General features: G+C 40.8%; 1 protein-coding gene across 2 annotated transcripts in view; it reads right to left on the bottom strand.

The window, feature by feature from the left end:
- kcnd2 (potassium voltage-gated channel, Shal-related subfamily, member 2) overlaps positions 1-16,052 on the bottom strand; it is an 86,495-nt gene that overhangs the window by 8,658 nt on the left and 61,785 nt on the right. The window lies entirely within an intron of this gene.

The raw sequence follows: 16,052 nt of genomic DNA, 5'->3' as shown, positions 1-16,052 counted from the left end.
CATTTGACCTCAGGCTTTTTTCCACATAAAGCCATAACATCCTCAAACATTTAACTTGATGCTTAAAACTGTCTTTACATGTGGTGGGTAAAGCTTTGTGTGTATGTGTGTGGGCTGAGATGCAACAACAAGATCACATTTTTCGACTTAACTCCATTTTAAAATGACATTAATAACCACAACAGCAATTTTATATGCTGATACGCCACAAACTATTGTCATACAATGATGGGCACGTGATGTGCACATGCTGTTTTCAAAACAATGTCCCAGCATGATTTCAGTGTTGTTCCAACACACACACACACGCACGCACGCACGCACACACACACACACACACGCACGCACACACACACACACACACGCACACGCACACGCACACTCACACTCACACCTTCTGTCATAGCACTCTGTATCTCTTTAAAGCATGCCAGTGTATGAGAAACCAACTCAAGTCACTGGCACCGAGGGGACGATCTGTCGTACGCAGACATCAGAACCAAGACGTCACCCATTGTGCATTTTAAGGCAAACGGGGCCTTAACTCATGCATCATTCCGACAGCACCCAACAGCTTACCTTTAATACGTTTTCTAATAATACACTAAGCTTTGAATAAATTTGCATTTTTTCAATGTGGTGTCAACGTCGGACACCATCATCGCGCTACTAGCAGTAACAGCATGCCAAGCAGAACATTTTTGTTATTATACATTTCGATCTCTACAGAGATACAATACATTTCAGTACATGCCTCAACATGAGACCACGTTTTCATCTTCCATCTTCATTCATTCTGATAATAACTTTTATTCTGTTATACTTCGTTACAGCACTTCAGAATGAATCGCTCTAGGATCACGGCCTTAGAGAAATAGTCTCTCATTCCATTTTAAAAAAGCAGAGGTCAACCCAAAACTGCACTTTTCCTTTCCCTATGAAAAAGAAATGCAAAAAAAAAACATTGTCTGTTTCTAAAAGTGTATAAAATGTCTTTATCAGCGCTGAGAGGCTTTCTGTGCTCTAAGTGAAGGATCTAATTGAATTAAGGAGATGAGAATATGAGCTCAAGAGGCCCAACGCGACAAATCCTCCAAAGACTGAGCCGTGATTACAAACAGCAGAGAGTCGACTTCTACTAAAAAAGTCTGTAATTAACTTCACCGGCGAGAGAGACGGCAAGACACGCAAAGAGTTAAGATTCCCTCGTTTTTTGCCTTTGTCACGTGGTTGACATATTGACGGCATTGACCCGGTCACTCCAAACCACGAAAAATACCCATATTTATGGTCGCGTGAGCTACAGAAGCGTTCTGTTCAATAGAAAGCTTTGTGTTCCTCTTCAACAACAGACAATAGACTCATTATAAAGGCCCAATAAAGTCCCTTGTAGGCAATTACCCTCATAATTAGATTTGTGTACATGATGAATACGTCGGCCGCTGGCTGTTAATCCAAATCCGCACAGCAAGACGAGTAATTTTCAGAAGCGTGTTTGTGTCGTCTCTTGAGTGTCGCATTCTTATATTCCACACCCGGCATCAGTGCAAACAAAAAAACAAAACATTGACCTTGTTCTCCATCAGCAGGTGTGTGTGTGTGTGTGTGTGTGTGTGTGCGTGTGTGTGTGTGTGTGTGTGTGTGTGTGTGTGTGTGTGTGTGAAGTGAACTGAACGAGAGGGAACAGGACGGACTCTAATTTGCTATCTGCGTTTGTCATTTCCTCGCTGCTCACTGTCTAGTGCTGTTATGTATGACAGCATCCCTATTAACCTCAATGACCTCCAGTGGCTATACACACACCCACAAACCACACACGAACGTGCGCACACACACACACACACACACACACACACACACACACACACACACAGTTAAAATTTGCTTTCGAACATCAAATGCACCGTATATTGCACAAATGCAGACCTACACTTGAGATGGTTAGTATGTGGACAAAGTGTAATGCTCCAGCATACAGTGACATTTTAGTGAAGTGTTTGTGGCTACCTTTGCGGCAATAGTTTGGGCCGACGATTTTTTAGCATGACGTGCCCCTGTGCACCAAGCGAGGTCCATAAAGAAATGATTTACTTAGTGCGGAAAAACATGACAAACCTATAAGTGATTATGAGCCATACTCCATCACCCATCATCAGTGCTTGACCTTACTGACGTTTGTGTCCGTATGGGAGCAAACCCCACAGCCATGTCGAAACATCTCATAAAAACCTTTCCTAGAAAAGCGAAAGCTGTTAAGCAGAACCAATTCACTGTTAACGTCAAAGACTTTGCGATGAAACACTTAACAAGCCGTAGGGTTTGTGCATTGGGTGTTTATAAATCAGTTTATCTTGGATGTGCCTGAATGCCCCAAAAGTAAAAAAAAAGTTTTGTCCCCAAAGTGAACACACACACACGCTCCAAAAAACTTTGTGAGCATCTTGATGGTCCAATGCAATTACAATCAGGCAGAGGAGGAAACGGGTCATCAAACGGCACCCACCGTCTGAAGGTAAACAGCTGAAACACCCAAAACACACCCCCTGCACATCACAAAGGACAAATCAAGACAGAAGGAGAAAGAGGGAAATGAGTGCTATTTGTGTGTCTCACAAGACCCTGTGAATATCAGCATGCTGTCTTATAAAGCAGCTGCTTATAGGCAGCACGCAGCTTGCCGTGTTTTGAAACACAGCTATTATGTGAAATGAGGAGTCGGGCGGATTGACAGATAGAAACAGCGAGATTAAGAAACATTAACTTGGTTGATTTAATAACTACTGCTTCATCGCCGCTCAGGAGCGGTTGGAGATGGAGCGAACGCAGGGCTCATTACAATACCGAGAGACTGAGTTAAGCCCATTGCACTTCGAGTCCGATATTTGCATCCGAAATTTCCGCACGTTAAAAAATAAATACGACCTCACGTTGTGTCAATCGCATTTACACACTGCCTCCGTCATAAAAAATTCGGACTGGGTTCGATTTTCTGCATCTTTCGCATCCGTAGCAAGCGTTTTGAGTGGCCTTTTTTAACAATTCAGAGACACCGTACAAACGAGCACCAAATGCGAAAAAACGCATAGGAAAATTTCGGACTTTATGTGCAAGGACCTTTAATGACACCGTTCCATTTAACCAGGCCTGTATGGACTCTTCACAGTCGCATCAGAAAATGCACACAAAAAAAGATATGTTGAGAAATGTCTCAGCGGTTGTGCAACCCCGCCATGGATTGTTTGGTTACCAACATTCTTCAAAATATCTTCTTTTGTGTTCTGCAGAAGAAAGAAAGCCCTACAGGTTTGGAATGACACGAGGATGAGTAAATGATTTCTCAATTTTGGGTAAACTACGCATTAAGGCACAAAGCTATTAAATAAGTCAATAAAAAGTGTTGGAGGGATGCTGGAGGTGATATAAACATTTATTTACAATACCTGTGCTGCGATTGGTCACATTATGCAAACATCCCCCCCCACTCTTTAAGTTCTGTCAAAACACAAATCCTCGACATATCTGAGCCACAGAACCGAATCAGACCCGTCGTGTTTGACATACACAAGCAGAACCGAGCGCATGATCTCCACTACAGCACTGTAGGTGAAATTGCACAAGCGAGATTCTCTTGAAAGGCTTTTGTGAATGCTTTATGCAGGGGCTTCACACGAGACCCCCGCCCTCCCTCATCAATAATTCTGTCTATGCTTTCTCCCATCCTTCTCATGAATGTTGAACAATCTGTTTTATCCCAATCTTCCCCATTTTTCTCTCTACACACATTTGCAAACACAGACGCACATTCAAACTCCTATCAGAAATGTCCCGAGCTCGAGCGTGTCTAAAGGAGATACAGATACAGAGATTATCACATCAACCGATTCTCTCTCTCTACGAAGAATTTAGCAGGATCAGGTGCACAGTCCTTGACCTGATAATGAAGGATGTTCCTCTGGCAGTCAAACAGAACTTCACGTTGAGGAAGAAAATAGAGAGAGAGAGATGATAAGAGTCTTTTATCTTTTCTTATAAACCCAGTGAATGGTCTTCTGCTCCACTGACTCACAGCAGATCAATCAGAGATAAAACTCTGAGCTCACTTTTGTGTCAAAGAAAACACTCCCAGCACACAACAGGGCTGAAGCTGAATGTGTTGGATTTCCAAAGAAAATAACACTTAATGATCACAACATGGACCAGTTGGCCATTCGTACAAAGCTGGGTTCGGTGTCCACTGGTGTTATGTGTGGCACGGCACCTGAAAGCGTTTGAAATGTGATGAGATTGAGGGGAAGAGCAAATCGGGGTTATTGGGGATGGGTGATATTGATCTATCACAGTCCAATACGATCGACTCATAACCAAATCAATCTGAGCAATCTCATATGATACTGCTGTATAGATAGGGTGAATGATTGATATGAGAAAGCAGAGGACGAAATGATAATGTATGCCAAGTTGCATAACAACAAGAAGCTCTTTCTTCGTTTTATTGACTGAAAAATATAATTTTCACTGGAATTAAACACACAAGTTCTCATTAGTGTAATGTGTACAGACATATCACTTTGGTTATTCCTTTCCTTTTGCAAGCTTGATTATTCTCAATGATGCTTATCATTATATCATAACAAAACAAAACGATTCTATTACATTAACAACAATATAAACAATATAAATAAACAATTTTAACAAAGTCAGCATAAACAGAGGAAGTAAAACTACCATGATGCAAAAATACTTCACATTTTCATTTGCAGTACAGAATTCCTCTACTAGAAATGATTGCAGTTTTATTGGGTTTAATGCCAGACGTTCAGCTTATAAAAAAGAAATGTATAAAAATATAATTAAAATATGACTGAAAAATACAAACAGTTACCTGCACTACTTGCAGCCGTAATTGAAGAATGTTTGAAGCTTTGTGATTTGCGTGTTCCTAAAGAGATCTTAATGTGTTTACGTATTTATTGGCATAATTATGATGGCATAACTGTTATTACGCATGGATGATAATGACCCACCCGGCAAACCCGAAGGGGCTCCCCTGATGAAAGGATGAAAAAAACACCTACCATCATCCCTTTTTCACAGATAATTATCGCTCGTGTAATAGCAAAGCCACGAAAACTCCCAAACAAATCCCATAATTCAGCAGATTTAGGCAGAACTCGAACGCTTCCAAGTCGACACTTTCCCTGACCTTGCATTTTAATTTATTGCCCTCATTAGATCTTTAAATTGAATACATTTTTAATAGTTTTAGCTAATGTGATGATTTGACTTGAGAGTGTGGTCCTTTCAGCACAATTTAACCATATTTAAATGAATTCCTTAAAAAATCAAACATTATCCCCCCACAAATATTGGTCTAGTAAAAAACTAACAAAATTATTATTTATAAGTGTAACTACATTAACTATGCTGCTGTTTTTTGGATATAGATGCAGTACTGCTACTACGTTTGTTTCACATGTACCGTGGTATACTTTGAAATACACCATGTTATATGAATGTGGTAATCATGTAGGTCTACATACAATACATCAATGCAACATGGTATTAGTATTTCAGACCCCCACAACACTTTTGTAAAGGTAGCATGATTATTATATTGAGGTGAATCCAGCTATAGAATTCACTTTAATGTGATAGTTCATCCAAAAATGAAAAATCTATCATCATTTACTTGCCATCAGGTTGTTTCAAACCTGTATAGATTTCTTTGTTCCAATGAACACAGAGAAAGATATCTGGAAGAATGTTAGCAATTTTCAGTTCTGGGACATCGTCCACTACCATAGTAGGAAAAAATATATTGTATTTTTGTTCCGTTGAACACATAATGATATATTTTGAAGAATTTAGGAAAACAAAGAGTTCTCGTAACTTGGACATGAATGTGACTGAATGTGAGAAAGCTTTTGATTCTTTCATTACTTTATTTCCAAGGAAAACCGTGTGAAGCAAGCAAGGTCAAATCAATGTGATGACATTTTCACGAAGCACAAGTCCTCATCAAAAAGCAAAGGCCAACCTGCAATAATGTTTAACAGAGAAGGCAGGTGTTATGGGTGGACAAGAATAGATATAACATCATTGATGCACACGTAGAGGTCGCGGTGTGCCGTTCGTGTCAAGTGCCATCTTGCCGCAGTAATGGTACAGAAATGTCCACAGAATACTGAAATGTTAAGGGTGTGATCTATCTATCTACCTACCCATCCATCTTAAGCCTTTGTCACTTCATCACATCACATCACAACTTGCCTGTCTTTGTACTCTCCACCATGTCAAACAAAATGACGCCCATGTTTATACACCCACACACAGAATGTTTCTTTTGAGGACCGTCACAAAAACAAGTGCTTCAAAACCCAGATCTGACTAAGATCCTCCGTCAGTTCCATTGATTTCTGTGCTGTTCCAGAAAAAAATGCGCCACACACACACAAACGCACCCTCGCTAGAAGAGAACACAAGCAATTGTCAAACGAGACACTTATTGCCCCCTATTCTAACTCTGAGCTAAAACACACACACACACACACACACACACACACACACACACACACACACACACACACACACACACACACACACAGAATCCCACTAAATTATGCACTCACAAACTCACACTGCACGCACATAAATTCACAGAAAAGCTGCAGTTTGACACTTCATTCCACCTACAGACACAAGCACAGAAGACAATTAGTCAAGCAGGCCTTGGGCAAGACACATCCAGATGCCATATTTCTCTGTAATCCAGTAATAGGGTCTCTACCGGGTTCCCATGGTGAGTGTGTGTGTGTGTGTGTGTGTGTGTGTGTACTCATGATGCATGAAGGATTCAGAAGTAGTTTTATTAGCAGATTTTTGTATTCCGAGTTTTATTGTCTCCAAGAGAAACATCATTCCTCCTCTGTGATTGGATTTTACGTCTTTCTGCCACACATGAAGTAGAAAGCACTTATTTCTCTGTCGGAAAAAATAACTACGCTTGAAGTCGTTTGCTCGTCTTATCTGTTTGAGATGCTAGAAAGCATTTGTTATAAAATAACGCTAAGAAATATTTAGATTGTTATAGTTGTTTTAGCTTTTTTATGTGATGAAAGCAATAAGGTACGAGTGTCACGAATGGAGGTGGAAAGAACCCAGTTGCAGGCAGAAATGACGGGGTAACACAAAAGACTTTAATAAACCAACAAAACAAAAACCCACAATGGGGTGCGACACGGACTGGACTAATTGTAAAAAAAATGCAAAACAAAGACTTCCCTCAAGGGGAAAAAAACAACAAAGACAGAATAACTAAACTTACACGATGTACACAGGATTGAGGAACAAGGCAGCAAGGTAACATCCAAAACAAGACAAGGTTTACTTTTGTTTAGGCAAAACCTCGCACGACTGTCAAGACAGGAACAGGTACAAGTACATACAATGACCGAGCACAGGACAATGAAACAAGAGGGCATTTTAAAGGGTGACAAACGAAGGGTAATCAACGAGGGCAGGTGGGAAACATTAGACACGGCAGGGAAGCAATACATGAAACGAGAGGGGCGGGGCCAATGACAAGACACGAGAAAACACACTAAACATAAGGCTTTGCCACTACTCTGCCACAAGACCACGAAATCCATGACAAGGGATTTCATATATTTATACATATATTTAAGATTGAAAAAAAAACAGAAGTGCTTCTGTACCATGTTTACATCTTGAAATGGTCTATAAATAACAAATCATTTCAAGTCATCTTTAGGCCTCCTTGGAAGTTTTTGAGGGCCAAAACCCCTAATCTCTTCGAGCTAAGCTGAAGTTCAACTGGCTTAACTGGTTAGCCAGCTGGTCTCCCATCCTAACCGGTGTTTTAACCCTCTGTAAACCAAGAATCTGGTACGGTTACCCTCGTTTAACACATTTAACCTCTAAATCATTTTGTAAAAGAACAAACAAGCTCGTGCGGAAAGTCAGCAGATTGCGACCCAAATATGAATACTTCAATATCCGTGGCTGTTAACCTGGTTATGAGAGGTCTGTTAAAGCGAGTATAAAAAGAGAATCGACAGCCTAACCATCCCTCCATCATAAGAGACTCTGACTGTATAGCGAGCCTGTGACTTATAAACAGGGTCTGATTACCTTTGAAAAAGTGTCTCTGGTAGAGCTGCTATAATTCACGGGCGGGAAAAACTGCGCCAAGGATGAATGGGGATGAAAGCCGGGCGCTATAAATAGCCCACCTGGGCTGCTTCACTCATTCGTCTGCTTTTGAACTTGTCATCCTCCAAATTGGTGCTGCGGGCCATGTCATCCATCTCTTTTTGGAGAAGGGGTGAGGAGAGGGCGTACGGGAGCCGTACCCCTGGCAACCGCGCAATCCCTCATCCGCACGCTGATCATTACGCTATCGGGTTGAATCTGTATGCGTTTGGAGAGACTTCACTCCAACAGACAGACGTTTCATCGACTAATATAAAGCTAATGACTTACATTTCACAGTTTGCTTCATTTTGGATTTGTTTTTACTACTCTTGTATTATGATTTCAACTCGAATGCATAAGCATCTGACTTATTTGGACGTACCCATAGGTGCTTCCCGGGCACGTTTGAGGACATGCGTGAATATTGTTGGTCTTGAAGTGTTTGTACAGTTATCACCTGACATATCACATCGGCTACGCATGGGTGCGATGTGCTAAATACAGTCAGACACCAACCTTCCCCGCAGTGTCTGTAATTCAATTCAACGCCAATACACACACGCACACACACACACATGCACTCGCACACACACACACGCACGCACGCACACACACATAAATGCTAAACAGCAAGGTCAAGTTTACCCAGCATTCCTCATACTCAAGTCAGAGGGCGTATTTACCAAATAAGAAAATGATTCTGTATCACACATCATTACTCTGAATCAAAGCAGTCTTCTTCAAAAGAGAGCTGATTCGCAGAGGGGAGTAAAAACTGCTGTGAAGCCCACTTTAGATCTTGTCTGATCTGTGGCGTTTCATGCTCAGAGAACCGTGTTCTTTTGATAAACATGCACTTCATTGTGTGCATGTATTGCATTTGTGTGTTTGCGAGCGCTCGCGGGAATGTGTGTTTAGGAGTGTATTGAAAAGCTTTCGAGCTCGTGGTTCAATGATCACGGAAATGATGGCTCATGGCCACTAGGGGGTGCTTGCACACAACACAGCCTTTCTTTACAAACCCTGGTGACACTGAAAGGTCCCACGCACAGCACGCCCGAACCAGATTGCACAAACGCAGTCCAAACTCTAATCCCAAAAGCAATCTGAATCTCTGAATCATATCCAAAACACTCCTCCTCCCTGATGCCATCTGCTCCAAGCCAACAGGGGGCATGACACAGCCAAAAGGAAAGATTTGTTGCCTGTTAATTTATTCTCTTTATATCAAATCACGACAACAGATGTAGATTAATGAGCGCGGTGTTAAGAGGAGTCTGGCACAGTCAATCAATGCCACAGTCACTTTGAATACTAAATTTGAACAAAAAAGTGCTGTTATGTGTCATGTGAAGGCCATTAAAAAAGTTGAAGCCATGGACTAGTGGTTGGCATACTAAATATGATGCATTGGGACGCTTCATTGTGAGGTTTAAATCTGGCTCACAACAATTACAATCATCTTAATAAAAGTTTAAGGGACAACATAACTTGAACTATAATGGAAATGTTCATCCAAAAAACAAACATTTGTCAATTGCTTGTTATTCTAAACCCATAGAATTTTGTTTCTCTCCAGGGAGCACAAATAACAAATAGTGAATTTTCTGCCAAATACCTTTGTGATTCACAAAAGATTATACTGGTTATTAACAATGTGAGGGTGAATAAATGATGACAATTTGTATTAGGTGAACTAATCCTTAATTAAAACTAACAAAACATTTCTGTTAATTGAAATCTAATAAAATACTGGACTTTAAATTATTTGAAAAACGTATACATTTAAAACCCATTTGAAAAATAGAAATGTTGCCTCAGCAATTTTAGTTGAGGCACTAAAATTATTACCTGAAAATAAAATAAATGAACCTAATAAAGCAATTGAAAAATAAACAAATAAACAAATAAACAACAAAACGACAAAAGCTAATCTAATCGTACATTAACATAAAAACTAAATATAAAAATGAAAGCTAATTCAAAACATTAATAAACTACAATAAAAACAAAGCTTTAACAACTCTGAAAAGCACATACAAAGTAAATAATTGATCATTTTTATACATTTCCTCTAGTGTCGAACCCTTGTCAAATTGTGTATCCATTGTAACAACGTCTCATGCTACCAGCTTTAAACATAAATGACTTTATAGCACTATCTCCTTGGTGTCTACGAGTCGTCTACTGTTCTGAAAACGTTGCATTTCAAACGTATTACTAAAAATGGTCACCGTATCCATGTCTCTCCCTTCCTCGCCACGCTCACAGGGCCCTCAGTAGGGTTCGACAAGTTCGCCATTAATCAAGACCTCGGGTCTTTTCGCAAACCTTCTGTCTACACGCCCCGCTTTGATCTCGCTTATTCTTTTCCTCCGAGGTATTCCGGCAAGACCCGTCTCTAAAATATCTCTCCTCGTTTGCTTGTTTAACACCGCAGCGCTGGAATAACGGTCTCTCCTGAAGGACTCGTGGATCTCTGGATGTCTCACAAACAGGTGGTCTCATTAAGCCTGTTATAAATGTCTTCAGTCAGACACAGCGGAGCCCCCTCCATCTCTTCATTCTTCTACCTCCGCTCCTCGTTTTCTCCGCTCTCGCTCCCTGTCATCACTCGGTAGGGTGCACGCTTTGGAGGTGCGATTGCACAGATGGAAAGGTGTAAATAAGAAAGGGTGTGCACACGAGCGCACAGACACAGACAGACACGCATGAAGACCTCAGAAAGAGCCGACATGCTAGGAAAAAGATATGCATTACAAACACACGCAAAGATATACAGGCATGACCATACACACACGCACGCACGCACGCACGCACGCACACACACACGCACGCACACACACACACACACACGCACACGCACACACACACACGCGCACACACACACACACACACACACACACACGCACACACACACAGAAAGGAGAGCTGGTGAAGTTAGAGGAAAAGCAGGGGATGCAGTAGAAATAAACCAGACAGATTTTCTGTCTAGTTCCGCATCCACACAGCTGAAAATAGCCTGCGCTCTTCTTTCCCCCGAACTCTCTCTTTCCCTAGTTCTCTGTTTCTGTGTCTCACTGGCCCCTTGGGTACATGTGGCTGTGTCTGCAACTGATGAAGCAGCAGGTGTGCGTGTCTCAGGTTTAGTACCTGTGGAAGACCAGCAGCAGGTGTTGTGTGTGTGTGTGTGTGTTATGGACAGCTTGTCCCGTTAAGCAACTGCAGGTGGAACTCAGAGTTTGGCCCCTCCGTACCTGTCCGTCCTGCTGTGTGTATGTGTGATGATATGCCCTCAACCTAGTTAACCTTGAGTGTGTGAATGTGTGTGCGTCTTCCAGACTACATTAAAAAAGCAATAAAAAAATAAAACAGCAATATAAGACACCAATGTTCAGTAATTAGTTACATTTAAAAACATAAAAAATATTTAAAAGTTGAATTAATATAGCTTATTATCATAAGAGTAGGGTGTTTATAGTTGCACATGTCAACACGGTGACTTGGCGCATTTATATAGAATTAAAAATGCAAGCTCAGGTTTTTATATATGGGCTGTTTAAGTATTTCATTTTATGTAAATGTGACAAAGATTTAATCATAAAAATGTTCACCCTTTTTTCCTTTTACCCTTACTGCTTGCTAGTCATTGAAAAGCCTATGTCAGGACAATAAAATATATATCTTTAATGCAAACTTGAGTATTATACAATTCATGTTTTTTCTAACAATGTTGTCTTGAATTACGTCATATTACCAATTTTACAAACCCCAACTGCACATTTTCATTGATTATTGCTTTCAATCACATCCATGTCATACTAAGCATCTATCCAGCATCATCTTTGTTATTAATCCCCCAAACATCATCGCAAAGACCTCTACAGATGGTGCACAATTAACGCTGATTTCCATCACGGAGCATTAACTGTCTTCTAATACTTCGCTATCGCTGTCCTTTCTAAACAAAAGCGCTAGACGATCCTCTGCTTTAATCTCTAGCCAGTGGTTCAGGTTAATAGCAAGCTTATTGAAAACACAGATTCCCCTCATAACGCAGCACAGAAAGCCCTTCATTAGCAGATAACCGTGATGAGAAACTGTCATTAAATTATATACCTCCATTCATTTTTTTCATATTAATTTCTGCGAAGCCATCTGGTATGCAATGAGGCGCGGAGCAGTTTAGATGCACTTTTCCATTACGACTGACCTTGAAGCGACAGCGCGAGCGTGCGCGAAAGATAAATGCATAGCGTTTTCAGAAATTGCCTATTATCGATAATACAATATCTGAACCCTCTAATTAATAAATGATAATATAAACATAATCTGCGCAAAATGTGATGACTACACTTTGCTCGGCAGACCTGTCGTCACAAGAAGTACTTTTTGATCGGATAAAAACCTGTCTCTCTATCTCACCACGATTCACAACCGCACGTTTATAATCATGATTTAGTTGAGCGCAGGTTTGGCGGTAATGTCAGCTTCACTTCATTTGACTTCGACCCACGTAAGTAACCTGCAATTTTGTGCTATAAACAGAGACGGCGATATAGAGGCAAAAGTTAGTAGACCTAAGCCCTGTCCGGGAAACTGCCCCTAAAAGCTTTGTGTAATGCACAGACAAAACTTCAGCTCGTATTTGCTAAACTCTGCTTGTTCAAACGTGTATCAAGTTGTGTCGGCCGGGTTTATGCGAGCACAAGCCACTCTATGGTACTTTGTTAGAAAGAATACATTGTTTCTCAGTGTCCTAAAGAACGCTCCAATTATCAGAATATTACTTGTCAAACTCCCACTTCCACTTCAGTCAAGTGCTGCTAATGGTGACTCACGCTAGTACGCTACGACTAGCGTACACTCGGCCCAGCACACATGCGCACAGCCGAATAAAACCTTTGAAATGTGTCATTGAAGATAAATGGGCATCAAAAGCCTTTGATGCAAAACGTTGTGTAGCGAGATGTTATTGATGTGAGCTGCATTATGCAAAACAGCGCTGGGTGAAAACTAGCGCACAGACACACACAAAACACACTAGCTTTTAAACACAGTCTTTTTTTCCAAAACGTACTTTACAGAGTGGATTTAAATAAGTCGCCTGTGCTGAAAATGTAGAGTTTGGGGGAAAACTCTTGATATATGAAAGGATGGAAACTGCTTAAAATCGTCCTCCCCGATCCCCCTTCAGCCACCAATCCTCCGCTTCCCTTCAGCACACGCTGCGAGGGCTTCCTGCTGGTTCATCAGCACTCAGAAGTTTAAAGATATGAGAAAATAGGCTGAAAGTGTCTGCGAAAAAGAGATACATATATTTTGGAAGTAAGACAATCCGGTTTGCTCGCTAGCTGCTAGCTACAACCTTCTCGTTCATCCTTTCAGCATCCTTATTGCCAGAAACTTCTCTTTTAGCAGACAACATTTTATTTCTTCATCCAAAGAAAGATTTAGGAATGAAAAAGGACAGGGTAGGTTTGATAAGGCTCAGGTCTCTCCTTTAATGTAGTTCTATTGAAAACTTTTCACCTGCTTTATTGTACGCCCAATACAAGTGTAGCTAGAACAGCAAGCATACATTTCTATACCAGAATGAAGCATAAAAAGCATGAAGACTGTTCAACCTTGATCCTTCCCAATCATCCCGCCGAAGACACACTCTGTACAACAAGCAACACATCAGACACAAGCAATGCCAAATAACGACTGAACATCCCCTCATTGGTCAAACTAACGTCTCAAAGTGATGCACAGAAAGCAAGCCAGCGTTTGCAAATCAATAGACTGCCATCAGAATTCATCCGAGCTAACTATCTATCGATCCATTGACCGCCGCAAACCTTAGTGCTTCATCAACACCACCAGGCACCAGACCAGACGAAATTCAACCAATTACCGACCCCAGCCGACTCGATTTTCGTCACTTCTTAATAAGGCATCTTTCTGCGAAACCTCTGACTGATGCCCAGCAACCTTCGACGGACGTAGGCGAGATACGGGCACCACCCAGCAGCTAGCCGTTTGCGTCTGTTTAACATAGCGCAAACATTGTCAAGACATCGTTAGCAGAGACGAATGGCCTGCTTAAATCAAAGACGCTCTTGCTAGGCTAACAGTACGCCGTGAATAATGTAGGAGCTGACAGGCGTGATGGAGCACCCACATATATAATACGAGAAGTTACATGCAGGCCACGCCGTGACTAAACCACGTTTCAGATCTCAAGCGAAAACTCATTAAGGAAAAGGATTTTAATATATGTACATGAACGATGACTACGTTAATATTCCTGTAGCTCAACTGGTAGAGCATTGCGTGATCAGCGCAAAAGGTCATAAGTTCAATCCTCAGGGAACACACATACTGATAAAATAGTATAGACCGTATGAAATCAAGCCGCTTTGGGTTAAAACGTCTGCAAAGTGCATAAATGTAAAAAGTTAATGTTAAGAAATAAAAAATTGTGATGAATAATGCCTTATTCCAAAGTGAATTCTGTATACTTACTGTTTATCATCAGTATGTGTGTACATTTGGAATCAAATTCATGAACCACGTAGTACAAAACAAAAAAAGACCCTGACAATAATAAAAACTTACCCACTTGTAGTAAAGATAAACATGTTGTGTGCCAACTACAATTTTTGCGAGAGTTATTGACTGCTGGGGGCATTTGGACACTCGATGAATATTAACTCATTTTAATGGTATATTTTAAAGACTTTTTGTTAACTTGTACATTTGGGTATCAACCAGGGCTGGACTGAGAAGAAAAATTGGCCCTGGCATTTTTAGGCCCGCATTGGCCCTCCACTGAATCTGTCGACCGGGGGGGATGGGGGGGTGCATGCATACGTGTCTTTTGCATTTGTGTTGCGTGCATTCGCATTTATAACACGTCCTTCTAAGCGGCCCCATACGTTAGCTGCAAACGCGTCCGTTACGGCCCCATATGTTAGCGGCCACCGCCTCATTTCCGGAAAACACCCGCTACGCCAGATGGCCAGTCCGCCCCTGGTATCAACTTGATGTCCTGTGCCAGATTTGGGCCCTGAAGCAAAACCAGTTGAGAGGTTAGAAGTTGAAAAGACTTGAGAGGAATAGATGAGGAAGGAGATACAGTAGCAAGTTGACCATTTAATAAGACAGTGGTGCTTATATGGGTGATGCAATTTTAGACTCATCTGTCATTTCCAGAAACCGTTTACCCCTGTTGCCAAGGCAAAAAAAACCCCAAAAAGAAATAACTTCAAGGAAAGAAAGTGATCTTTTGTTGAAACCACGTTGATACATGTGTGTTTAAAAAAGATGTTCAGAGTCTAGAGAACATTACAAGTGTTGTCCTGCAACGTACTATATTTATAGTACACATTATTTTTTGAATCAGATTTTAAAAGGAAAAATATTTTTTTAAATTCAGGAATAAAAATTCTTCCATCATTTATTCAATGCCATGTCAATCAAAGCCTGTGACTCGAGGATGTTTTGAGAAATATCTCAGTGGTTTGTGTCCGTGCAATGGAAGTCAATGGGGGCCAATGTTGTTTGGTTACCGACATTCTTCAAAATATCATCTTTTGTGTTCTGCAGAAAAAAGTCATGCAGGTTTGAAATTGGGTGAGTAAATGATTTTTGGGTGAACTATCACTTTAACAGTGGTTGGATTCCACAGTTTGTTCCATTCAACAGATGAGGATTTCGCATCACCAAAATTTAAGTGTTTACATGAAAGCTTTTTCTTTGATTGAGCGATTAATTGTAATTAACATATATGATTAACCTGCATATAAACGTAGCTAGTGAGCTTAAATTATAAGCAAATGCATTTGTGTAAA

This window comes from Triplophysa rosa, linkage group LG24, assembly GCF_024868665.1.
Source record: "Triplophysa rosa linkage group LG24, Trosa_1v2, whole genome shotgun sequence".
NCBI lineage: Eukaryota > Metazoa > Chordata > Actinopteri > Cypriniformes > Nemacheilidae > Triplophysa > Triplophysa rosa.
Note: the sequence above shows the minus strand (reverse complement) of the source record. Positions and strands in the feature narration are given on the sequence as shown.